Source organism: Arvicola amphibius, chromosome 1 (genome assembly GCF_903992535.2).
Source record: "Arvicola amphibius chromosome 1, mArvAmp1.2, whole genome shotgun sequence".
In the NCBI taxonomy this organism is placed as follows: Eukaryota; Metazoa; Chordata; class Mammalia; order Rodentia; family Cricetidae; genus Arvicola; species Arvicola amphibius.
Window position 1 is genome coordinate 6,293,374 of NC_052047.1, and position 26,008 is coordinate 6,319,381.

Consider the following 26,008-nt stretch of genomic DNA (forward strand, 5'->3'; position numbering starts at 1 on the left):
TCCCACATGGCAGCCCACAATCTGCTACTCTAGTTCCAAGGGGTCTGGCATTCTCTTGTGGCCCCCCAGGTCACCAGGCACACAGTGCACATACATACATGTAGGCAAGCACACATGCACAGAACGTATAAAGAAATAAATAGACCTAGAACAGAAAGGGCGGGCTGTGATTCCGGTTGCTTTATTTGTCATTGTTTCATTCTACTTCTCACTTCCTGAAAGTCTCAGAAGTTCCATGGAAAAGAGACTTTATTTCTAAAGGTAACAGATGCCAAGGGGAAAGGAAGAAGAAGAAGAACAACAACAACAACAAAAAAAAACAGCGAAACATCAAATATCAATCTTAGATCCAGAGTCCAGAGAAAAGCTAGCTCAGCATCTCACAGATGCTTCCCAAACAGGATACCATCCTCAAGACAGATCGCTTCCAAATTAGCAGGTGCATGATTTGCATAGCTGAACCCAGCAGGCAATTGTGAAGAAAACAATGTTTTCTAGTCTTAGCACAACATATAGGAAAGAAATATGAACAAATAGTTAGCTGTATGAATATTTGAACATTGCAACAACAGAGATTAGCCTGTGTTAAGATCATCGATAATTCAGAATATTCTTTTTTTTTTTTTTTTTTTTCGAGACAGGGTTTCCCTGTAGTTTCTAGAGCCTGTCCTGGAACTAGCTCTTGTAGACCAGGCTGGCCTCGAACTCAGAGATCCGCCTGCCTCTGCCTCCCGAGTGCTGGGATTAAAGGCGTGCGCCACCACCGCCCGGCAATTCAGAATATTCTATTCATTCATTACATTAATGTATTTCATTAAAGCTGTGGTCATTCCTAGTTGCTTGTCAACATTTTTCTACTATGAATAAAAAGCTTTTATAATGTAAAGGAGTGTTACCAAAACAGGAATAGTGAAAGCCGGGCGGTGGTGGTGCACACCTTTAATTCCAGCACTCGGGAGGCAGAGGCAGGCTAATCTGTGCTTGGTCCACAGAGCAAGTTCCAGAATAGCCAAGGCTACAGAGAAACACTGTCTCCAAATAACAAACGAGAGAGAGAGAGAGAGAGAGAGAGAGAGAGAGAGAGAGAGAGAGAGAGAGAGAGAGAGAGAGAGAGAGAGAGAGAGAGTATAATTTAGGAAGTCAAAGTGCTTGGTAATGGATTCCATGGAGGGAGTGAGAGAGAACTGAAGTGTCGTGAATGTGGCCTCATGAGGTTTCTGAGTAAAGCAGAAGCCCAGGAAAACCAGGAAGGAGAGAGTGGAACACACACTTCTAGACAGGTCTGGGCACCATTTGCGGTTGTCATAGCGTCTGCCTGAGCTAGAGCTGAGTAGAGTGCTCGTCTACCTGGGGCTGGTGTACCATTCACTAGTTCGGAACGTGAACACAGACGTGTACTGACTCTATGACCCCTCCTCCCCCTTATCTTTTTAGCACGATTAGCAGGCATTGAGCAGGTGGGGAATATGGCACACTTGGGAGTGTTTGCCTAGCACAAGGAGGCTTGCTTGAAACAGGTGCACACCTGTAAGGTCAGCTCTTTGCAGGCTGAGCAGGTGAACTGGGAAAATTTCAAGTCAATTAGGGCTACCTATGGAGACTTTGTTTCAAAAAAACGAAAAAAAAAACCCCAAAAGATAATAAATTCCTAGATTTTTTTTTTCTTGTTTAGAGATGTCTGGCTTTTTTCTTCTAGCCAGCAGATGGCAGTGTTTTATCTTGTTTAAGTATTTGTAATCACAGCTTTTGTTTTGGATCCTCCATGAGAAAACAAGGGCTTTTGAGAGTTCACCTTACATTCTTTAATGCCAACTCCTTAAACTCCTGCTCAGTTTGCCTTTTACATGTTTGGTGCAAACAATTGCTACTAGTTTTCTAAACAGGAAACCTGCTTTTTGTTTGTTTGTTTTGTTTTGTTTTTTCACAAGGTGATTTCTCTGGGTAACAGCTCTAGTTATCTAGCTCTTATAGAACAGGGTGGCCTTGAACTCACAGAGATCCTCCCGCCTTTGCCTGCTGGGTGCTGGGATTAAAGGTGTGCTCCACCACCACCCAGCTTTTCTTTTTTCTCTCTCTTTTTGACAAAGTTACAGTGTGAGGCTCAGGTTGGCCTCCAGTTCTTACCACCACAATTATTTAATTTTATTTCTTAACATTTTTTTTTCTGAAAAAGTCAATCATTCCCAGAAATTCCAAAAATATAGTTTCATGTATTTAATTGCAGAGGGCAGAGTTAAAGATTTGATTGGCCTTCCTTTCCCATCAGAAAGACGAACCCCTTCAACTGGGAAGTCTCTGACTGCTGTCTCATTCCCGAGGTACATTGCGTATTGACAACCTTTAATAATTTTCCCCTGTAATTGTTTGATGTGTGAAGTAAATCCAGCACACATGCAGCTAACTTGCAGCTGTGAACACACCACAAAGACGGTGGTTTGGAAGTTCTCTGCTCTTCGTAAGCCTTCAAGACATATGAATAAATGGGAAATCAACTTACAGAAGGCCTTGAGTTATTCAGAGCAAGTCTGAGCCCTTCATGGTCGGCACAGTAATTATCTCAAAAACACAAACAAGGAGAAAATATTGAGAGACTTGAGCTGTGTGCAGGAATGGGATCCCCTTCAACGCCGTCTCCACGATATCCCATTTCCGTTACCATCATGACGGTTATGATACACAAGAGCAAAAACGTGGCTGTTCCGTTTCCATTCCCTCCTGCGGTCTTGTTACTCCAAAGCTTATAGAAGCTAGATTTCTGCTATTTACTTAAGTGCAAACAGAAACAATATAGCAACCTACAAGTCCCCCAAACAAAAGGAACGCTCCAGTACCTCCTTTGAATGTATGTACAAGAACAACAGAAAATGCCTCTAATTGGAACTTTCCAAAAGCATTTCTCCCCAATTAGAGTCAGTAATGACTCTAAATGGCACTGTCTTGGGGACAGCTCATCAGTTAATTATAAGGAGCCCTCTAAATTGAGGAGGGAAGAATGATACTCAGTTTTGATCAGTGCAGATAAATATGGCTTGTCATTATTCACTCGATATTTTAGACAGTCCATCAGATGAAAACAAGGAACAGAAATAATTGTCTTTACAAAGAACAGAGATTATGAGAATAAAACTGAACATTTACTTAACTCTGCCTTCTCGTCTGGAGTGGTTTTTTTTTTTGTTTTTGTTTTCTTTTTCAACATTCCATTCATCTGACCCCTGGAGACACCCATTTGCTTCCCAGTTCCTCTTCCACCTGGTTCCTCTAAACAAGGGGAACAATGGTAATTCCATTGTTGTAGCTAACAACCTGGGAAAATGGAAATACATTTTAAATATAGTAGTTACATAATTTAGTATATAAGTAAAATGTGAATGTCAAAGGTTAAAGCCTGTATAATTTTTGTCTTCTAACATCTGTAGCACTCCATGTTCCAGTAACGTCTTAAAATTTTTGATATATATATATATTATATATAATGTATATATATACATATATATAATCCCATCAGCTAAAATTTAAACTAATTATTCCACTTTATAAATATAAGCTATTGTAAAAATAACAATTTTTTCAGCTTAATGTTTATCTTAACAATTTTCAGAATTCTCATTTAAAACGTTCTTCCCTCCTCATATATTTTTTATGATTATTTTTCTCCATCTTCTTTCTCTTGTGCTTAGTGTGTTTGTGTTCATGGAGTTTCCGGTCACCACGGATGTGTGGCTTTTGCCTGCTGTCAGGCAAAGCCTCCCAGTTGCTCTTGTCTACAGCCACCTCCTCGGTGACCTGAAGTTAGGAAGCAGACTCCCGATGCTGCACTGTTTAGAACTAGCCCTTCAGCTTCCCCTATCCCCTAAGGAGTTTGCTGCACATGCCTAGAGCTCCTTCCGTCTGGCCTCCGCACAAAGGGCTTATCCCACTTTAACACAGGGCTTTGTTTTAGGAGGAGTTCATCTGAGGGAATACGTAGGACACAAAAGTCACGTTGCTGGAGAACCTGCTCTGACCAGTTTTTTTTTTTTTTTTTTTTTTAAATACTTAAACTCAAGATGACAGAAACTACATTTGGCTGACAACAAAGACCAAGGAAGGTAAGGGCTGTGATGTTGACAGATCTGAAGCCGAGCTGAGGAAAAGCAACTGCCAAGGCTTTTTCCCGGCCATCCTTACAATTCCTGTGTTTGCATGGCTTCAGTAGAACAAGGGGAGGTGGCTACTGGATGCGTGTGCACTAGAATAAAAACCTTTGTGAGCCTGACTGTTAAGACAGCAACTTCATGGCAATCTTAGCTTTTCCAACAGAAAACATATACAATTAGTGGACTAATGACTTAAATTTCATACATTTTTTTTCCTTCCAATGTACACCAAGAATTTGCAAACCTCTTATTTAAGCCGAAAATCTTCCTTTTAAAAATGCATGGTGGGCTCCGTGTTGGCTCAACTGAATTTCCTCCTCCTAGGTGGCCACACCATCCGATAGGTCTTCTTTTTACCACACTCCCGGTCTTAAGATTCGAGGATTTTGTGGTACTTTTGTCTAATGCTGGATTGGAGAAGCTAAATCTAAAGAATAAACATCAAAGGGTCACAGGGAAAGAGAGCAGCAACAACGAAATATAAGCAGGCATACCCCTCCCCCACACAGCGACTTGACTTTTAATGATTCATTTGGGTTCTAGAGATGGCCAAGCCCTTCAGAAGATGCCATTCTTGTTATTAGAGTGGGTGGTTAAAAAAAAAAAAGGTTTGTTCTGGCATATTCTTCTCAGAACTTAGTAACACCTAAATTTTTATTCTATTGCCCTCCCCCCTTCTTCATCCTTTATCCCCACCCCATTCTCACCCTGCAACCCTAGCACAGGCTTTTCAGGCCTGGCTCTCCACACCTTGATAAGGCACTTTCCGCTGCCAGCAGGCACCTACAAAAGGCAGCAGGAACTGTGGCCCTCACAGATGAGTTCTGGGGTTGCTAGTGGAGCTGAATCTTGGGTTTAGTGAGTAAATCATTACAACGGAATCCACTTCCAAACACAAACTGGCTTTAAAAAAAAGGAAACAGCAAGTCCAAATTGCTTCATTTTTCTTAGAGGAAATCCTGAAACTGCTGCAGATCGCAGCGTTGGAAAAACAAGCTCATGTTTCCAGTTTCTGTAAAGTGCCACTTCCCCACTCTGAGCTGTTCGAAGGAGTTCGAGCATTCATGCTGACTCAGTTTGTCCCCGCTGCCAGAACAGAAGCTTGACCCGAATGGTCTGCTGGGTTGACTAGGAACAGAGACAAGCTGATGCCCGCTTAGCTGTTTTAGGTTTAACAATACATATTACTAGGTCCAGACATTGTGTTGGTCAGATCTATAGATCTATGGAGGTATAAATAAATAATGCATCTTTCCAGAAAGAAAGGGCAAACCGAAAACCTCTGCTGATGGTCTCAAGGTCACTGACCCAGGACAACCCTAGAGACTGGGCACATCCTGATCCCGAGCCCCCGGGAGAAGGTGGGGGGTTCGAGGCCGCGTAGTGAAAGAGCTAGCGTGGGCAGCTCTTTTATACTCCAGTCGGAGTAAAACGAACGCAGGCTTGTGTGTTGTCATCGCTGGTGACAGCATCCAGCCATGGGTGTAGGGGTTCGGGGGTGCGCAGCGGTCCTTTCTCGGCAGGGTCTCCCGAGACACCCGCGGAGAAGGCGGGTGAGCACCGCGCGGGGTTAGGGAGGGATGGATCCGGGGAGCCCCGAAGCCAGGGCGAGGGGCGCGGACCCCGTGTGAGCTCGCACCCCGGGGATGCGGGAAAGCGGGAGCAGCGGCGGGGAGGGAAGGAAGTAGGAAAGAGGAAGGAAAAGGCAGGAGGGGCCGGCGTCCCCGGGAGGCTGCAATTTCTGCGGCCGGCCTGGTGGGAGGAGAGGGAGGAGCGGGAGGAGGATCCCGAGCCGTCCGTCAGCCAGCCGGCGCGGGAGGTGGAGAGAGCGGGAGGAGGAGGATTAAAGATGGCCACCAGCAGCTGCGGGAGACGGCCACCAGCCCTCACTTTCCGGGATGTTGCCCGCGGCCCGGCCCGGCCTTGATGGAGAGCAGCAGCCGGTGCAGCGCCGAGGCTGAGGCGGCGGCGGCGGCGGCGGCGGCGGGGACCCGGCGAGGGAGAAGACGCGGCGGAGCAGGGACCCGGGCCGGAGAAGGGAGCGGCGGCGGCGACGCTGCCCCGGCCGCCTAGCGCGGCTGTCGCCCGGCGGCCCCGGCCCCGCAGCTCGCGGACTGCAGCGGGCGCTCGGCCCCGGCCAGGCCTGGGAGGGTTCCCGGGCCCCGCATCCAGGCTCGCCGGTCCGCGGTGAGTGCTGCTCGCCCGCTCGCCCGCCCGCGGGGCGCTTTGTTCCTGCGGGGCGGAGGCGCTGTCCGCGCGGCCCCGCGCTCGCCGCCGGGCACAGGCCGCGGCCCAGCCGCTCCCCCACCCGCGTCCTCCGCCGGGCCTGGAGAGGGCGCCGTCGGCGTCGGGTCCCCGGCCGGCGGACGGAGGGGCAGGCGGGGGCGTAACCTGGCGGCGTCCCGGGAACTGGGGTCCCCCCCCGGGGCGGACCCTCCGGGTGACCATTCCTAGATTCCCCCCACCCCCCTCCTCCGCCAGGGCGCCGCGGAGCGCGGCCTCCATCCCTTGGGTGCCGTCTCCAGGGCCGCGGGCCTCTCCTGGCTCATCCCTCTGCGCCCTGAGCTGGAAACCCTTCCCCGTGGAAAGGACCTAGGATGCTTCTGTCCTGCATCGGAGATGTGGTGGCATCACCAACATCCACGGTGATGGCGGGGTTTAAAAGGCAGCGGTGACCTTTCCGATCGGTTGCATCGGAGGTGCTGCGTTCCCATTGATTTTTGACGATTTGAGTCCGAGAGACCGATTCTGAGATCTTCCTTCGTAGACATAATGGGAGGAAATCAGATCTAGCATGTTTACCATAAGCATGGATTTTCAGTGCCTCAAGGGTGGCTAAGTGTTTTCTGTGGGAAAATGGTGCTTATGCATATGAAAAACTATTTTCGTTCACTAATAGGCATGGTCGGTCAATACCAAGTGGTTATTATGTTGTCTGAAAAACCAACAAAACAGAAAAACAAAACCTTGTGCATCGAGACAGCGTATTTCCAGGCTGGTATCCGTCAGGCAGATTTAGATCAATCAGTTTTCATGATCAAGACGTTTAACAAGTAAAAATAACAAAACAACCCAAGAAATGCTGTTATACAGAGAAACTGGATGTAGTGTTAGTGTATAGGTTTAGTAAAAATAAATCTGTCTTTAAAAAGAAAAATAACAGCTCATGGGACCCTGCAGTGTAAGGATTAGCTTGATATGCTTTTATGTTTAAAAAAATCCATTTTGCATTAGGTTTGAGAACTCATGGTGTTTGAAATCAGTATTGTGTATGATAATACTTAGAACACAGCTCTGCCTCAAGCAACTAGAAATACAGGCTTTGAAATAGTTTCTTTTCCTTAGTTGAAATCCATTCATGTAAAAATATGCTCCTAACAAAATTTCTGCACGAATGTGGTATGAGTTAGGAAGCATGAGGTTCTGAAGTTACTGGAAAAATATGAAAGAAAGTTAAATGGTAGTGTAATATTCCAGTGTCAGGTTCTCTGAGCGTTCTGAGCTTGGCAAGCCTGTTTACATCCGGCATTCTTAGTACGGCTAATGTGGTTCATTCAGCAGGATCTTGGAATTTCCAGAAATTATCCTCAGAATGTAGCATTTGCTAGTGCCGCCCCTCCCCATTTTATATGGGACCACAACAATTATGAACAACTGGACATGCTAGTTAAGGAATATCCTGCCTGGGTGTGGTGGCCCACACCTGTTGTCCCAGTGCTTGGGAGGCTGAGGCAAGAGAAACAGCTAAGCTTAGTAGTTTCAAGTTGGTCTGAGCAACACATGTGACACCACCTAAAAAAAATAAAAATGAATTTATGTGCCTGCCTTCCCACCTAATTGTGTCTAATGTCTGTGATCGATCATATAGCAGTATAGCACGTGGGTTTTCATGCATGCTCAAGCAGAGGTTAGGAAAACGTTGATTCCATTGTACAGATGGGCAATTAGGCAATTTTGAAAGTTTAGTACCCAAATGGTCTAAATTTAGAGCCAGTGAGGACAGTTGATAGATGGTTGCTTTTTGTTTTGATTTTTTGAGACAGGGTTTCTCTGTGTAACAGTCTTAGCTGTCCTGGAACTCTCTCTATAGACCAGGCTGGCCTTGAACTCACAGAGATCCACCTGCCTCTGACTCCCAAGAGCTGGGATTAAAGGTGTGTGTCACCACTGCCCAGCAACAGTTGATAGATGTTAAGATGAGTAACTGATGTTTCAGGACATCAATTAGAAGTGGAAACATCTGAAGATGATCATAATATGGCAGACTGGAGCCACAGGCTGAGGCTTGCAATAGAAAGGGCTCAGTGGTAGGGACCCTGCTTGGGTGACCCTGTGTGCACCCTGCTCTGGGGTCACACCCAGAGGCCATTCCTGTAGCATCCTTCCCAGGATCAGGTACCCTCTGGTTTGAGTGTTGTCCGTGATCACCCATTCACCTTCCCCTTGTGGTTTCATGTTCTTTTCCATTTGTGTCGTGTATAGATCTGTTAATCTGGTGTGTGCACTGATCCCAGCCCCCTTCTGTATGTCTTATGCATTTCTTATCCATAATATAATTCACAAATTAATGACATGGCTAGTTTTTTTTTTTTTTCCGTGGTTGGGTTTATTTAGATATCATCTCCCTGCAGTGAGGTTTTACCTGTATGTCCAGCTGGGCAGTCTCTACTGTAGACAAGCAGAACCTTCTACCACCTCAGGAAGCCTTTCGTGACTCTCTGCTGTTAGTCCTCAACCTTGGCAGCCATCAATGTCTTCTGTGGAACACCATGCAGTTGCCTCATACAGAATGCTGCCTTTTGTGTCCTCATGCATTCAGCATAATGCCTGTGTCACCCAGCAGTGGGACAGTCATGGCTGGCAAATGCTAACAGCCTACTCTCCCAAACAAAACAAGACAAAAGGCAAGCCAACCCTGACTTGGGACATTTGTGGATTACTGTAGTGTAATAATCGCCACAGCCTATACTAAGCCTCATAAACCACCGTGGCAAAGTCGTAACAATTCAACCAAGGGTGCTGTTCAGCTGGTACCAACCAGCTCCAGCATATGCTGAGTTTCCTTTTCTGCCGGGTACCATGACTTTGGAGCATGGTCCCCATTTTGTCCATTCATGATTAATGGACGTGTGAGTTCTCCGTTTTGGTTAATTATGAATGGAGATATTTTGAACTTCGGCAGGCAGGTCTAGTTATCTGGACTGAGTGTGCAGAGGTGATACTCTCAGGTCCTATCTAAGTATCGATGCACTTTTATCAAACTGTCAAACTGTTTTCCAAAACGACCATACCTTTTGCACGCCTACCCACGATGTGGTAGTACACCGCTGTCAGCACTTGTTATTGGCCCATCTTACTTTAGCCCTTCCTTGTGTGTATATTATGTGCAAATATGTTTGTTTACATTTTGCCTTAGTTCTTATTTCCAGGAGTGGTTGAGACAACAGGAAGTGTAGGATGGATACTTCACACAGTACCTTTTTGTCTCAGCTGTCTTAGCCATGGTCTCGCTTTGATGAGTTATCAAGGCTGTTTCTCGGGTGACTTAGTATGTACTTCACCTTTCATGTTGTGGAATTAGCTTTTAGTAAAGAGATCACTACCAAATTTTATTTTCCACCTTTACTTAGGCTTGAAAAAATTCTCAGGTGCTGCTTGGGTTTCAGTTCAGCTTTGCCCTGAAGAGATTTCACTGCTGTGTTTTAAGACTCATTGACTGATTGCTTACAGTTCTAACGCTAAAGCTAGGTGTGATCCCTGTGCGTGGAAGGTGGAGGCAGGAGGACCAGGAGTTTAAGGTTAGCCTCAGATGAGTGGCGAGTTCGAGGGCAGTAAAAGAGTTGGGTTGCATTATGTATATTCCTTATAAGCATTTAAATTTTAAAAGTATTTCAATTTAATTATGTTGTATGCATGTGCCAGGTGCCCTTAGAGGTCAGAGGCCTGGGACTCCCTTGGGTTGGCTTTGTAGGCGGTTGTGAGCCTCATGCTGTGGGTGCTGGGAATTGAACTCAGGTCCTCTGAAAAGAGGTAGGTGCCCTTAACTGTTGAGCCACCTCTCCAGCCCCTGAGCATTTAGGTTTCAGTAGTAAAATGCATTCTTTATTTTTAGAATACTATGTCATCAGTTAGGAATGGATTATAAGAAATGGTAGCTAGAAATTTATTAGCAGTTTTATCAGATTACTAGGAAAATAATCATACCCATAGTCTGAGGACCTGCAACGTAAGACATGCTTGTGTAACCTCGTCTGTTCTCTCATTAATTCATGACTTTGTTACACTCAGAACAAGCATCTCATGCATGTTGCTTGCAAAACAGTTGTCACGGCAGAGCTTAGAGTTGAGTGAAGGAGACCGCTGGACAGGGCCTTGCCTAAATGACGGCCTGGGGTATATGAGGTGGGGAGTCCCAAGAATCAGACTTCACATTGGTCAACACTTCCTACAAGAACCAGTGTCTACCTGGAGACACCCAGGGTATAAGCAGGTGACTTTGGGGTGTCCGCAAACACGCAGACACACACAGCGGAGGAAGACTGAATAGCCATGCTATTTTTGAGTTCTGCTGTCATTACCCAATCTCACCTATACTTAGGATGGCCAGTAGAAGTACTTGAGAAAGGAGGGAGGGAGGGAGGGATTGAGGGACGGAGGGAGGGAGGGAAAGAGAGAGGGAAAGAGGTGGGGATGGAAGAAGAAAAAAAGGAAAGAAGGATGGAAGGAAGAAAAGGAAAGAAGAAAGGAAGGAAGGAAGGAAGGAAAGAAAAAAGGAAGTAAGGAAGGAGTACTTGAGAAAGAACTTGAGAAAATGCCAAACAGCAAATGTGTGCTCTGTTATTGAGTTATGTTGATAGTCTTCTGTCAGAGGGGCATTTATAGACTGGATACATTTAATTGTGTAGACTTTGATCTCAGGTTTTGTAAAAAATATTAGTATAGGAATAACTTTGGCATCCCCTTTAAATATATATGCTTGGTTAAGTATATTTGGTATTTATTGTTATCATTTTTATTATTTATTGTGTTTTCTGTTATATACTTTATCAACATGGAAGGCTATGATTCTGTGATGATACAAGATTATATTTAGTTCTTCTGATAGAGCAACATATTTGATGCCCAGGCATTCTCTTACAATTTTGAAATAGTGTGTCTGTGATCTCTTTTTTCTCCTTTTGAGCATGGTCTCCCTATGCTCAAGTGATTCCTCCTGCATCGTCCTCCTGATAGGTAGGATTACGGTCAGGCAGCAATATTTTTCCTGATTGTCCCACCTCTAACTGCCATTTAAATAAAACAAACCAGCCCAGACCAGACTGCTGAGTTCTAGATCTGTGTATTAATATTCAGCTGCTGGTGCTCAGGCCTGTCCTCCTCAGCGTGTCTGACACTTTTCTGATGCCTTCTCCCTGAAGTGTGTCCACCTTGTCTGCCTGTTTAGCTTAGATTCTTCAGCTCCTGCGCCATAACCAGATTGAGACCCCGGAGTCCTCAGCCATGCCTCCGTATCCCTCAGGCCCACGTTCACAGAAGCCTCAGATCTGATGGCTTTTGTTGTCTAAATATTCTCCCCCTCAGCCTCTTTCTCGTCCCCCAAGCTGGCTCTCAGCCCCTGTCTGTCTGCTGAAGTGTTAGAGAGATCCTGTAATGATCTGAGCTCCATTCTCCCATTTGCCCATAGATGCCCCTTATACCCTTTCCACAGTGAATTCTGTCTTTGCAAATTCTGAAAACTAGGAACTTGCAGACTTTCAGTTTTTTTCCCTGCATGGAACCCTCAAATCTCCAGAGTTACTATCAGATTGCCGTGGAAACGGTTGGCCCTGGTGAAGGCAAAGGTCCCTGGGACCTGCCCCCTGCTTCCCCAGTCCCGTCTCTGCCAGCCACTTTTTGGTGCAGTTTACAAAGGAGCACCAAGGGCTTGCTGTCTGCAGTGCACACTGCAAGGTGGCAGAACGCTCTAACTCAGCTCAGAGAGGGTTTTGTGGAGCGCTGATAACAAGCGCGTGCTGTGCTGTTGTAGTTACGTGGATAGTGCCTTAAGACTTCTGGATTCCGCTGCAGTGTTCAGGTTAGCTGGCCAGTCCCGGTATCCCTGGAGTGCCATGGAGGAACAGACTGGGTTCAAAGGGCAACAGCAGGACTGGGCGCCATGTGAGTGGGGTTGCCGTTAACAGAGGACTGTGTGAGAGAGCCTCTCCGGAAGAGAAGAAATCTGGAGCAGCTGAGAGGAAAAACTGTAGCTCTGAGAGATGTACTGCCGAGGGTTGGTATGGGAGGATGCGGGCAGGGAGAAGGAAAGGCTGGCTGCGGAGAGGCCAGAGGGGAGCCGCAGTCCCTGTCCTTGCGGAGGGACTTTGAGCTCTAAGCTCAGGAACTTTTTGCCATGTCGCATTCTCTGCCAAGACAGAGATGCATCCGGCTTCCATCTGAAAGTTCAGAGGTCAGTTCACCCGCACTGGCCCCTGCGCCCCCTGATCTCCCATGCTGTACCTACTCTCATTCTTAGGCCGGTGGCTTTGTGGGCAGAGGACGAGGCCTAGGTTTCTGTCTTCAGTTTCTGAGTTCCTGTTTTAGTGGTTTCGTGTTTGTGAAATTGTGGAATTGCTGAAAATGGGATTCCTTGTTGATAACTGGGCAGTAGATACCCAGCCACACTGCCGGGACTCATAGCTCCTATGGATGCGGCCTATGCTGCACACTGAGGATCTTATGATGGTGAGCAGTGTGCATAGGGGCTCAGTAAACACGTGGTCAGAGCGATCAAGTGCATATCCATCCGTGTGCCAACTCTGTTAGCTGTTTTTCTCTGCTCTCTTCGAACGGACAGCCTGCAAAGCCTGGACTGCGTTTCTCTATGATGGACTTGCAGACCTTCTGTCAACACTGATGCCATTCTCAAGAGATGCCACACACTAGGCAGGTGACCCACAGGAAAGGAACACAGTGGCAAGGAAATAGAGAACTAACTCCAAGCTAAAGCGGGGGTTCATTACAGAGGGCTTGGCTCACCTGTTCTCTTCTTTGCCTTTCTTTAACAGGGATTTTTTTCAAGCTAATTTTTTATGGCTTCATTTGTCTTTATGTGCAAACATTGACAGGTCTAGAATATAAATTCTGTATACAACTTGAAATATGGTCTTGCAGAATTTTAAATACCTAGCAACATTTTTGTGTACCCAGTGTCATTTCTTACGGTTTCATGTGACTGAACAGAGAATTGCCGTGCAGTTTGTTTACTCGGCCCTGTTGGTTTAGGACTTTGGTGGGGGTGGGTTTTTGAGTCTAGATGTCTTAGATTCCATTAGAGACTTTCAACTCTGGATCATTCTACTGTCATCCTGGACATTCAGCTGTTTGCTACCTGCAATTTTAAGCGGCCTGACCCTTAATCCTCAGACTTCCAAAGCCCTGAAGTTCCTGCTTGTGTTTGGAACTTCTGGGGAAGGACATAGGGAGTGAGACCTAAGAGCTAATTCTGCAGAGGATCTAAGTCTGGAGGCAGAACATTTAATGTCTGTTAGTAATATGAGTCTTTCCTCCCATCATTGTTTAACCAAAAGGCATTGTGTCCAGGAGTTCGAACGCAATAGCTCATAAATGCTGGATTATTGATCTTCTATATTGTGTTATATTTTGACCACCTAAGCTATAGATTCCGCTAGCAGCTTCTATACCGTTGTTTGGGGTTTAGTGTTTCCACCTGGACGGGGTCTTCACTTTATTTTCCTGTCAGAGTGGTCGTATGTGCACGTGAGGTTTTTCAATAAAAGATGTGATTTTTTTTTTTCTCAGTTTAAACTTCAGCCCCCTAGAATTCATTTTTAGCTTGGCTTCCATTTGTGCACCACTGTGTTGGTGGATGCAGTGTGGTTTTCCACGGTGTTAAGGCCGCTAGTCATTTCTGTATTATTGTTCTGCAATGTCCCACAAAGGAGCATTGTGTCGATGAGAAGCTGCCGTTCTCCAGCAAGCTCAGGACTTAAACTGATCTCCAGCCTACAGAGAGCTGGCGTAGACAGGATATAGCTAGGTCTCTGGTGAGACTGCAAGCTGAGATTCGAAATTTCCAATCACCTAGACATGTGGGAAGGCACGGTCGGTATAAAGAGTGGTTACTACCTTTGGATGTCAGAGAACCTACGAACTGACTGAGCATTTTCCGAAGGCATTTCCGCTCTCTGACCCTCCTGTGGTCTGACCCCTCAAGCTTTCTTCTGGTACTACTGTGACAGGACAGTGTCCAAGCCGAGGAGAGAGGCTTCTAACTCTACAAGTCTACAGAGCTGTGGCCCACGTCCAGCTCACCTAGCCTGTCCAGCCTCTTTACCAGTCCTTTCCATCCCAGGTCCTTGACTAAATACTGACGACTGAACTCTTTTACACCATCTCTTAGTTTGTTTTCCTCAGTTTCTGAAGCCTTGGGTACTTCGTGTACGAGGAGCTCACAGGACAAGGGAGTTTCTGACATACAGTAGGTATGTGCTCAACACATAATGATCCGTACATGACTGGTAATGATCTGTGCATGCTCGGTACCAGACTGGCCCAACTTCTTCTTCCTGTGTGATGGTTCCTCCTGGCCTTTCCCCTCAGTTCTTTAGCTGGTTTGGACTTTGAGGAAGCCTACCATTTGAATAGGAAAGAGTATGGTACGTGGCCTTCATTTACTTAGTCCATTAGGAAGTTAGGCCCAGCGGTTTTGTGTTGCCTGCTGTTTTTGCCTGCTCTAGCTACTCTGTGTATGTAAACCACATTTCGTGAACATGAGTTAGGAAGTATTACAAGAATTCCTACAACTGTATTTTCTCGAACTATGAAAGTTGCTTAGTATATTTTAAGCACAAGTTTGGACAAACGCTTTACCTGTTTTAATTTCACTGAACCTTTGTTAATTCTGTGTTTATTACCTTATTGATTGTTCTGAAGTATTTACAAGCTGGAGAGAGAGAGAGAGGGGGGGGGAGAGAGAGAGCGAGCGAGCGCAGTCTCTTGTTCCTGTCGCCCGGCTAACTGCCGAATGCGAATAGCAACTTGTGTAGTTGTAGGAAAGCAACTTGCATTTTATTATGAAAAGCGGCCGATGAGTGCAGAAATGCTGGTGTTTTGCCCCACCCCCCTTCTACAGATGGCCGCTGAAGGGGTTTCTTTCCTACGTTTTCTACAATAGTCATGTAAAACTTTAATTACATGGCATTTTTCACAATTCTGCTTTATTATTAAGACTTCCTCTTTTAATAAGTACTAAATTGGCTTACTGGGTACTTTCATTTCTAATTTGAAACAGAGTACAGAGGAAGAAGAGCTCAGTCATCAGTCAGGGGTATTTAGTGTCAGTATGCCCATGCTCGGTGTAGAGGAGCTCTTGGGGGAAGGAGGGATGTTCATAGTGCACTCAGATGAATCGATAGATAAAGAGCACTGTCATACATAGGGCAGGGCAACCTTTCAAACACAACATAGGCACGGAGTTGGTTTTTGTTAAATAGTTGAGTAAAATGTACATAATAATATCATCATAAAAGTATATAAGTCTTAGGAAAATAAATGCTAAAGGCTTGGGATTTATCTCGCTTAGTAGATTCTTTGTGTAGCTTGCACAAGGCCCAGGGTTATAGCCTCTTGCACATGGGCATGGTGTTGCTCCCCTAATACCAGCCTGGGGGAGGTTGAGATGAGAGGCTCGGAAGTCCGAGATCATCCTCTGCTACATTAGCAGTTGAAGACCAGCCCGGGCTTCATGAGACCCTGTCTCAAAATAATGAAATAAAATAAAATGAGTTTCCTGTTCCTCTTAGGAGTTCTGCAGCTTCACATTGTGGGCATGCTTCACACGTTTCTTTTTTCTGTTCCTCCTAGAAATCACTTGGTAAATTTATAATCAGATTTCTTTGACTAAAGTTTCAGTATTTCTGACTCCTAATTCTTCGTTCTTTCCCTGTGATAATAGTTTATAGAACACGGGATTGGGTTATCTAGATGCCAGATGTCATTCCTGTTTCATGAGACAGGGTCTCCCTCTGGAGCACAGACTGTCTCAGCCTTATAAATGCTGGCATGTGCAGGCTTCACTACTATGTTTGACTGAGATGGCAAATATCATATTGAAGTAGATAAGTGTATAATAAAAAACCTCACTTATTTCTAGATTAATTGTTGTGTACAGATTGCCTGATAATTTTGTGTAGCTTGATTTATTTCTGCAGCATGCACTGATTAAATTAAAAGCAAAAGGGATCATCCTTGCTGCCTGGGATGCCACAATCCTTAATGGTAATTCTGTGATTCTTTCCCAAATGTTCATCAATAGCGATGTCAGGACGAGATTGTGCTGCCCACACTTTTTTTTTTTTTTTTTTTTTTTGTGCAGTGGAGACAAGAGAGTAAATGATTACCAGGTGTGTGCAGAAGTTCTGTGGACACTTTCTGAGTTGAGAGCGCACCGCCATCCATGTGATGAGGAGAACTCTTGCGTGCTACTTGGCCGGCATGACAGAGGAGTGAGAGAATTCTCTTGGTGAAAACTGTGAAGTTTCCTTACACCAGGACCACAGCATCAGAAGGTGGAAGGTCTTACTGTCTGATCCAGGGGAGGCTTAGGGCAGGTACCCCAAAACTCAGGGAACAGAAGTGAAGTAATAGGCTGGGAAAATGTTGTTTTTACCATGAAAACATTACTTTTGCTTTTGAAACATTGTATAACTAGGTCATCATAAAATTATATGAAATAGTATTTCCTAGCATGGATTCCTTTTTAAAAATAAGTTTATAGTACGTAAGGCATACGCATAATATTACAAGAGACACACATACTAAAACAGCTACTGTATGGAACAGTATTACCATCTCACACTGCCATTTTGGTTTTGCTTTTAACTTTTTGTTTTCTTAATCTTAACATTTTATGTATCTGTGGCACTGCTTGTGGGTGTGTATGTGTGTGCAAACACATGTGTACCTAGATGGAAGTTTTGCTCCCCACCTTTTGTTTTGAGACAGACTTTCATTGAGCCTGCAGCTCTTGGATTCAGCTGGACTGCTGACCAGCGAGCCCCAGACTCCCTAGCTCTGCCTCCCCAGCACTGAGCGTGCAGGACCCTTTTCAGCGTGGGTCCTGGTGATTGACTCGGGTCTCGTGCTTGAATGGCAGGCACTTTAGTGACGCAGCCATCAGCATTTATTTTATGACAGTGAAGAGCAGCTGAGATTGGGTCATTAGCGGGACCCTCATACGCAGTATAGCTTTATTACCGCGATCTTTACATGGTTAGAACCCTAGACTTCATTATGACCCATCTTTGAATCCGTTGACCTACGCCTTCCTGTTTCCTGCCGCCCCTCCATCCTGTAGCCGCCATTCGTTCTCCACCTGTGTGTTTCATCTTTTATTTATTTATTTACCTTTTTTTTTTTTTGAGATTCTGCATGCTAATGAAATCCTGCATTATTCTTCCTCTTTCTGTGTCTGGTTAGTTTTCTTAAAATAATGTCCATCAGCTTTATCTATGTTGTGGCAAATGGCAAGATCTCCTCTTTTAGGACTGAATAATGGATATGTAGATAGGTAGTTAGCTTGAGTAGATGGGTGTCATATCAGTTTTTTTTTTTTTATCTACTCTGGCATCAACAGACACTGAGATACTTTCTTATCTGTGGTAACATACAGTGAACATACACACCTTTGTGACATCATTCACGTCTGTGGTAACATTGCAGTGAACATACATGACATCATTCATGTCTGTGGTAACGTGAGGTCATCAGTTCTTTATATTTCAGAGGGGTTGTTGGCTCATAAATAATGCTAATTTTAATTTCTTTTAGAAATACTTATCATTTTATTTATGCATATATGTGTGCCTCTGTGCATGTCTTTGTGAAAGTACATCACGTCCATGCATGCCTAGGGAAAGCCAGAAGTCCCCGGGAGTTGGAGTTGCAGGCCCTCCCTCGTGAGCTGCTGATGTTGCTGCTGGAACTAAACTCGGATACTCTGTAAGAGCCGGAAGTGCTCTCAGCTGCTGAGCATCTCCAGCATGGCCCTGGATCCTTAGTTTCTTAAGGAGCATCCGTCCACACTGGCATCTTTAGGATGACCGCCTTAGTCTCTTGGCATGCCCCCAGGATCTATTGACAGTTAGCTCCACAACCCGGGATATAAAAATCTAAGGGTGCTCTAGTTCTTCTTTATAATGGTATAGTATTTGCATTTAATTTATATACAGCTGTAGATTACATAAAATACCTAAAATAAAATACTTAACACCATAGAAACACTAAGTAAATGCTCCCTGTCCTGTAGTGTTTAGGAGAGTATTACAAGAAAGTTTACAAAGTTTTTACATGGTCATTGTAGACACATTGCACATTTCGTGGCGCCAGATGTTGAGTCCAAGGTCTCGTACATCTAGGGAGGCAGTCTGCCATGGACCATGTGCTGGGCAGCCCCATCCCGCCCTTCACGCTTTCCATCCATGGACGCAGAGCCTACAGATCATATTCTAGGTTATGCCTTGTAAGGTGACACAGTCTATTGGGTAGATGACAGATGTGTGTTGAGTATTTCATTTGATTTGTCAAACTTCATAACGAATTAGGTTACTTGTGTCTTTGGCCAAAATGAAAATTGATATATTGCTGGTTTTTTCTTTTTAATTTCAGAAGTTCCAGTGGTTGCAGTGTTTTTATTTCTTTTAGGTCAAGTAGCACTGAAAGAATCTCAGGACTTTACGGAATGTAGGATTGCTGAGGTGGCTGTCAGTGGCCCCCTTGAATGTCTGGGGGGGAAAAGGACAGAGCTTGGGTGTGTGGCAGGTGACAGGAGGCAGGGGAGGGCAAATGGATTCTTCCTGTGTGATGGGGTGGTACCTCGGGTCACTCAGAGTAGATGCCAGAGGGTACTAGCCTAGCCTGAAGCATATCCCCCAGAGCTATGAAGAACAAAAATCTTTGGAGTTAGTATTAGTTGTGCAACCAATACTGATGGGAACTGTATCATAATATCCACTGTGTCCCCACCTCCCTCTCCTCAGAGACCTAGATTCGCATCTGACTCACCAGAGTAAATAAGCTGGGTGTCGCCCAGCTTCTTAGGTTACGTAAGCATCATGGGCTAGCATAGGTGGCTATACCCTCTCAGAAGGAGGGGGAAGGCACGGCAGCTGCTGAAGATGCTTCAGGGCCTTGGCAGTCTCGGGCATGCGCCTGTGTGGTTGGGGCAGGCTAGGGTGAAAGTGCCCATTGCCGTCCTTGAGGATGCTGCTGTGCTCTGTGTTCATTAGCCTGGAGATGAGTAGTGTATTTTACGAGAGATGCTGACTTGGGTTTTCATATAGTTTGAGTTTTTCTCATCTGACTAATTTTCTCTTCTTTCCCCTCTGCTCTGCCGGGATCAAGCCTAAGGCTGGGCCCATGGGAGGGACACCCCATGATGGATGTTTCTTTTACAAAATGTTGATGGCTGGTTACTGGCATTGGGAAGGGGTTAGAAAGAGTTCTGCCCTCTGGCCTCTGCTCTTAGCAGTGTTGTTGATAGCCAACTTAGTGTAGCCCGGAGTGTAACTGTCGCTTTGCCTGAGAGTCACCTGGCTGAGAAGGAAAAGCTCCTTTAAGAAGCACAATTTTAATGGGAAACACTGTTGGCACCCCAGCATCTAATTGTTACTTAGGTGTTCATAGTGCCGAGTGTGGTTTAGAGTTAAGGATAATTTGAATTTTTGTCAGAGCTTGGAAATCTCCCTCCATAGTCTGGAGGTAGGCGGCGGCTGTTTGTGCTCCCTCCTTCAGTTTCCTTCCTGCGCTTTTTTTTTTTTTAAATCAATTTGACATAAACTGGAATCTCCTGGGAGAAGGCCCTCAGCTGAGGAGCTGTTTCCTTCATGTGGACCTGTGGGCAAGTGCGTGGGACATGTTTTTGATTAATGATTAGTGATTTTTAACTAATGATGTGGAAGGTCCAGCCCGCTGAGTGGTTTTCCACCTTTGCGCAGGTGGTCCTGAGTTATACGAGGAACAGGGTTGAGCAAGCTATGGAGAGCAAGCCAGTAAGCAGCATTCCTGTGTGGAATGATCTCTGCTTCAGTTCCTGCCTTACCCAGATGAGTGAGTGGTGAAGTGGGCTTTTAACACGCAAGTGTTAAACACAGGAATAGAGTGTGGAGAAGCAGAGCACGGTGTCTCGGCCCTGGAGCCCTAACTGGGCCAGTGCTGGTCACGAGGAAAGCGGGGACTGGGTGGGCTGTGCTGGCACTGATCAGCCGGACACTCCCTGCATTTATCTGCAGTTACCACGTGAAGGAAGGCTAGCTTGTCTCTGTGTGAGGCCTCTGTAGGGGACCAGTCTCAGGCTGCGAATGCCAGGGAAGAGGAAGCTGAGGTTGAAGCTCTCTGTACACTCTGTCAACATTTGTCAGCATTTGGGCTGGGGAGAGTTCTGCCATTTCCCCCAAACCTGACCCGGGAAGGCCTTGGGGTCCTGGTCATGGCCGTGCTCATGCCAAACTCTACACACGCACTCAGTCAGGACTTCATCTGCTCCCACAGGAAACAGGAATATAAGATTCAGTGACAACTACTGGCTGGGTGAGATCGTGAGCCGGGCAAGTCCTTGCTGTGAGGGGCATCTTGCAGTGAGTCTGTAGGGAAATGCTTTGGATGTGGTCTCAGGACTCACTCCACACAGCACTTCTGAGCACAGGTTCCTCCCTGGTGTCTAGCTGTGTTGCAGGATGAGTGGCACACCTTTTCTGCCACCTGAGTCCTCTTTCCCCCTGAGCACGTCTTTATTAAATACCCACTTCATACGCTGAAAAATATGAAGTGGGAAGATGCTGCTTCCTACTCACGAGCTTGCGTCTGCTAGTCTAGGTTCGGAGGAATTACCTGTGCCCGAGGACCTGCTCCCCAGTGTCCTTGGCTTCCTGCCTCACTGCCTTTAGGAATTCCCAATTCAGCCTGTTAGCTTGTTGTCCTGAAACTCTGGCCTCACAGGGCCTTCGGCAAATCCACATGCTGTCTCTCCCCCCCCCCCCCCCCCAATCTTGGCTCCTTGTATTTATTGCTTATGTTAAAGAGGACCTCATTTGCAGTTTGTTCTTTATGTGGGTATCAAACTTGTAAAGAAAGCCAGTCACTAGAACATCTTCAGTGGGACTGTACTCATAAGAAAACAGAATTCTGATAAAGCAGTGGGAATCCCATTCGAAGACTCTAATGGACGGAGAAGTATCATAAATTTTGTTTATTTATTTATTTATTTATTTATTTATTTATTTATTTATTTATTTATTTGAGGCAGGGTCTCATTATGTAGCCTGTCTGGCCTGGATGAAATTCTGTTTGTGGACCAGGCTAGCCTCAGTCCCACAGAAGCCCACCTGCCCCTGCCTCCAGAGTGCTCGGATTAAAGGTGTGCACCTCTGTGCTGGACTTTCAGCATTGGTTGCAAGAGACATGGATTTATGTGGTCAAATATATACATTATGTTATTGTTCTGTTTTACACTGTCAGTTCTGTGTTAAGATCTCTGCTAAAACTTGGGAACCAGATGTTCATCTCAATATTCTGTAGTAGAATCACTTTACAAAATGCAATTCAGTCATTCATATATTTTTCTCTCTCAATCTCTCCCCCCCACACACACGGTTTTTCTCTATAGTTACAGACTGTAGTCTGGTGATTGACATGGAACTATGCAGCAACCCTTCCTGTATTATGGTATTGTTTTATTTAGCCAGCAGCCCTTCCTGTATTATGGTATTGTTTTAATTATCCAGCAACCCTTCCTGTGTTATGGCATTGTTTTAATTGTTTTATGGTAGTATGTCAGGTTCAGACCATTTAAGATTTTTTTCTTTTCCTTTCTGTTTATCTCTTGTGTTTACTATTTGTCGGATTTTATTAAAGCTTCTTTGTATTTGCTATTGGCCAAAACTCTGGAAGTTTCGGACCTGGGAAGATGGCTGGTGTTAGCCTGGATGGGCTAGACCCAGAGACGTGAGCTCCAGCCAGTAGAGCCGAGCAAGGGCTCAAAAGATGTTTTTGGAGGCCATGCCAGAGGCAGAGCACCTGAGAGTACCCCACCCAGCTTCTTGTTCTTGAGAATTCAGGTGACGACACACATGGAATCTGTGATGGGATGTGTGGATCCCTCATGCATGAGCAGAAGCATCTCTGTGTACAGGATCTGTCTGGGTGGCCTTCAGCTAGCTCTCTCTGCGGGCCCTGGGCTCTGGAGAGTGGCTTGCTACCATTCCTTGGGATTGGGAGTGGTGTTTGAAAGTAGGTCTGGTCATAGGAAGTATCTAGACAGGGACCAGGCTAGGGACTGCCAAAAACATAGAAACAGAAGTTTATTCATCATAACTTAGCTGTGATAGGGCTAAGGTGGTGAACGAGGAGCAGATGGCTATAACAGAAAGATCTAGAAACCCTGGTTGTCCATCCTGGGGAGCATGCTGTGGGGGTGGGGTAGAAACAGGGTTAGTTTGACATTCTTTCATGCAAAATGCCTTTTCAGGGTAAAAATCGGTTCCAGGGTTAATGAGTAACCATCAGTCTGCCCAGTTGGCACTGTGTGACATCACGAGAGCGCTGAGAACTGCTGAGATCTGCTGCTGCTTCCCAGTGCCGTGTTCCACAGGAACTGGTGCACAGACAGAAGTGAGCTGCGCGGGAATGTGCTTCCTTGCAGAATAGGCGGATGTGAGAAAGCACTTTAGGCCCCAGGTCCTCGTGTCACTGCAGGAGGCAAACCTGCAGTTCGGAGTGACAGGAAGCAAGGGGAAGGCATGGTTGTTAGGGCACTCCCTGATGAGTGTGAGCTTTTAATGCTAGGCTTGGTTGTTAGGGTACCTCGTGGTAAGTGTGAGCTTCCACACTAGGCATAGTTGTTAGTTAAGGCACTCCCTGGTGAGTGTGAGCTTCCACGCTAGGCATGGTTGTTAGTTAGGGCACTCCGTGGTAAGTTGTGAGCTTCCACGCTAGACATGGTTGTTAGGGAAGGCATGGTAGTTAGGGAAGGCATGGTTGGTAGGGTACTCCATGGTAAGTGTGAGCTTCCAGGCTTTCATTTACGTCCCAGCACAAGCTGCGTTGGCATGACTTTTGGTTGGACTTGGAGGAGAAAGGAACCACGTGGGAAATTTGGTGACAAACCCATGGAGCTTAAGCAGCAGGAACGAGAGCTGCTCTTGGGCCTCATTAGCAGGAGTTATTTATTGTTGAGACAGTCTCACTCTGTGGTACAGCCTGGCACTGTTATTATCCTCCTGCCTCAGCCTCCCAGGCCTGTGATTATAGGCCTGTGCCGTGATTATAGGCCTGTGCCTTCACGCTAGGCTGAGCAGCAGGCTTTAGACATAACTGTTTTGAGTCCCCTCCTGTTAAGGTTGCTTTGCTCAAATGACTAGATTAGATGAGTCCTGTTCAGGTCAGATATTGGTCCCTCCCAGAGTCGGAATACAGAGGTGTGATGTAGGGCAATTGCCTTGAGGTGCTCTCTTTGTACATTTAGGGCCATTCCCATGAAGCAGAAATCAAAAGCTACACACCCTTCCTAGAAGTGGTTAGAACATCTCTTTGGTAACCCCATTTTTTTCCTGCTTCTGTTTCTGCTTACATCCAAAAAGAGAGATAACTGTGTCAGTGCGTCTTGTTTGTTTGTTTGATTCGCGGTTATTTGTAGCAAGGTTCTGCTGTCTTGTCCCAGGCTGGCCTGGGTGTCCTGGCAGCCTCCTGTCTCAGTAGTGTGCACCAGAGCACCCGGTCCAAGTGTGCAGATTGGGTGCAGCTTTTCCTGTGGAAGAAAACCCAGATACAAGTTGAGGTGCCATAGCTAGAGGCCGAGCCATCATGCAAATGGGTACTGGTTTTGTTGGTTGGTATTTTAGAGCTGAAACTGTGCCTACTTGTGTCTGCATGATAGAGGAGAGGAACGCGTGTTTAGAGAGGAACGGCAAGAGGCCCTTGCTACTCCAGCAACCAGGAAGGAAACAGTGGCTGAAGCCCGAGGTGTCTATCTGCACAGATCCCAAACCAGTTCACTGCAGACAACAGCTTGCTTTCTGCTACCCTTTGACTTATAGTAGCCATGTTCCTAGCAGGCCAGCTCAGTTCTCCAGTCTCCCCACCCCTCTTTCTGGTCTTCCCAGACTCGGGTGAAGGGGCAGGTCTCCCTTAATAGTGGGGACGGCAACCTATCCAGTTCATGCCTGTGTTTCCTTTCTGTGTTTTTGTATGTGTTGGCTTTTTGTTCCTTTTAAAATTGGAGATGGCTCCCTTGGTAAAGAGCCTGCTATGCCAGGGTGAGGGCCTTGGTTTGGGTCCCTAGCACCTGTGTGAAAGACCAGGCATGGCAGCATGGGCAGTGACCCCAGTATCGGATAGGCAAAGGCAGGCGGATCCCTGGGACAGGGTGGACAGCTCATTTGTCTTCATCAGTGAGCTCCAGATTCAGTGGGCGATCTCTTTCAAGTAAGTAAATGAATGAATGAATGAAATAGGTGGAGAAACAACCGACAAGGCACGCACCTGTGGCTGATCTCTTGTCTCTGCAGACTACACCCACGTGCACACCACACTTGCTGTGCACTTACACACTTGTTGGCTTTCTTCTGAGTTGATACTTTGTTCTATATGTTGAATACCAGTTTGTTACGTGTTCTACAAACGCTTTCTCCAAGCTTAGAACTTCTCAGTTATGTAAGTGCTTTTTAAAGAGTGGAGGTTAATTTTGGTGAAGCCAGAGACATGGCGCCAGGAGTGTGAGGGAGCTGCATGTGCATTCCCGCCAGAGAGATGAACTAGGGTGCCAAGGTCCCCTTTCCCCCTTTTTATCTGGTCTGGCACCCAGCCCCTGGCACGGTGCCACCTACATTCAGGAAGATGCTCCACGACTCAGTCACACCTTTCTGAAACAAGCTCTTGGTCACACCTAGAGGTGTGTTCTCATGGTGATTCTAAACACAGCCAAGACACCTGTGGAGATTCACCCTCCCAACCCCTCTGCCTGACATCCTGACACCGGAACTGGACACTTTGTATCCTGACATTACCACCTGACCATGGAAGTTTCTCTTCTCTCTCTATGTAAAATGCTGTCAGTCCACTCCTAAAGTCCTCACAGAATTTGCCAGTCCCAATGCTGTTAGGAACCCTCTTCTGAAGCTCTCAATTCTGATCTCTTCATTGTGAGTCCCTATTGAAAACGAACAGACAGGTGACACACTTGCAGTGCATGACAGCACAGAGTAAACATTTTAAAAGGGATGCCATGGGAGGATGGCAAGCAAACATCTGGTCAAAACAAAACCTAAACACATAGGGCAGACACCAAACCGCCCCGCTCCATAGCCGGCTTCTGGGCTAACCATTCGGTCACTTGGGTTTTAGTGGCTCCGTTGTCTCTGCTGTAAGGAGCATCTCTTTTGACTTGATGCCTGCAGCTTCTCTCGGAGTGGAGTCTCATAGATATGCCCAGACTAGCAATCACATCTGTGATTCAGTGGGTAATGTTTGGCTGGTTTTTTGGAGACAAGGTCTCATTCTGTAGTCAGGCTGCTGTGTGTTGGATTTCTGTGCTGTTGATATTGTTTGAGACTTCATTTTCTTTTGATTTATGCTTTTAAGTATATATTGTGAGTTTTTATTTGCTAATATTTTTAAAAGTTTGGTGATAATGGTGCACACCTTTAATCCCAGCACTTGGCAGGCAGAGGCAGGCAATTTACTGAGTTCTGAGTTTGAGGCCAGCCTGGTCTACAGAGTAAGTTCTAGGACATTCAAGACTACACAGAGAAACCCTGTCTTGAAAACTCAAATGAGCTCCTGTGGTGCAGTTGGTTGGTGTGAAGTACTTATGTGAAAAA

At 45.9% G+C, this 26,008-nt stretch overlaps 1 protein-coding gene across 8 annotated transcripts in view; it reads left to right on the top strand.

The window, feature by feature from the left end:
- The first annotated feature begins 6,211 nt into the window (after positions 1-6,211).
- Wdfy3 (WD repeat and FYVE domain containing 3) overlaps positions 6,212-26,008 on the top strand; it is a 231,511-nt gene continuing 211,714 nt past the window's right edge. For 3 of the 8 annotated variants that reach the window (XM_038344784.1, XM_038344820.1, XM_038344811.1), the window contains exon 1: positions 12,060-12,408. The gene's annotated coding sequence lies outside the window, so the exon portion shown is untranslated. Of the gene's footprint in view, positions 6,327-12,059; positions 12,409-16,512; positions 16,706-26,008 lie in introns of those variants that run through there. The other 5 variants (XM_042055892.1, XM_038344840.1, XM_038344802.1 and 2 more) reach the window with 4 other exon arrangements.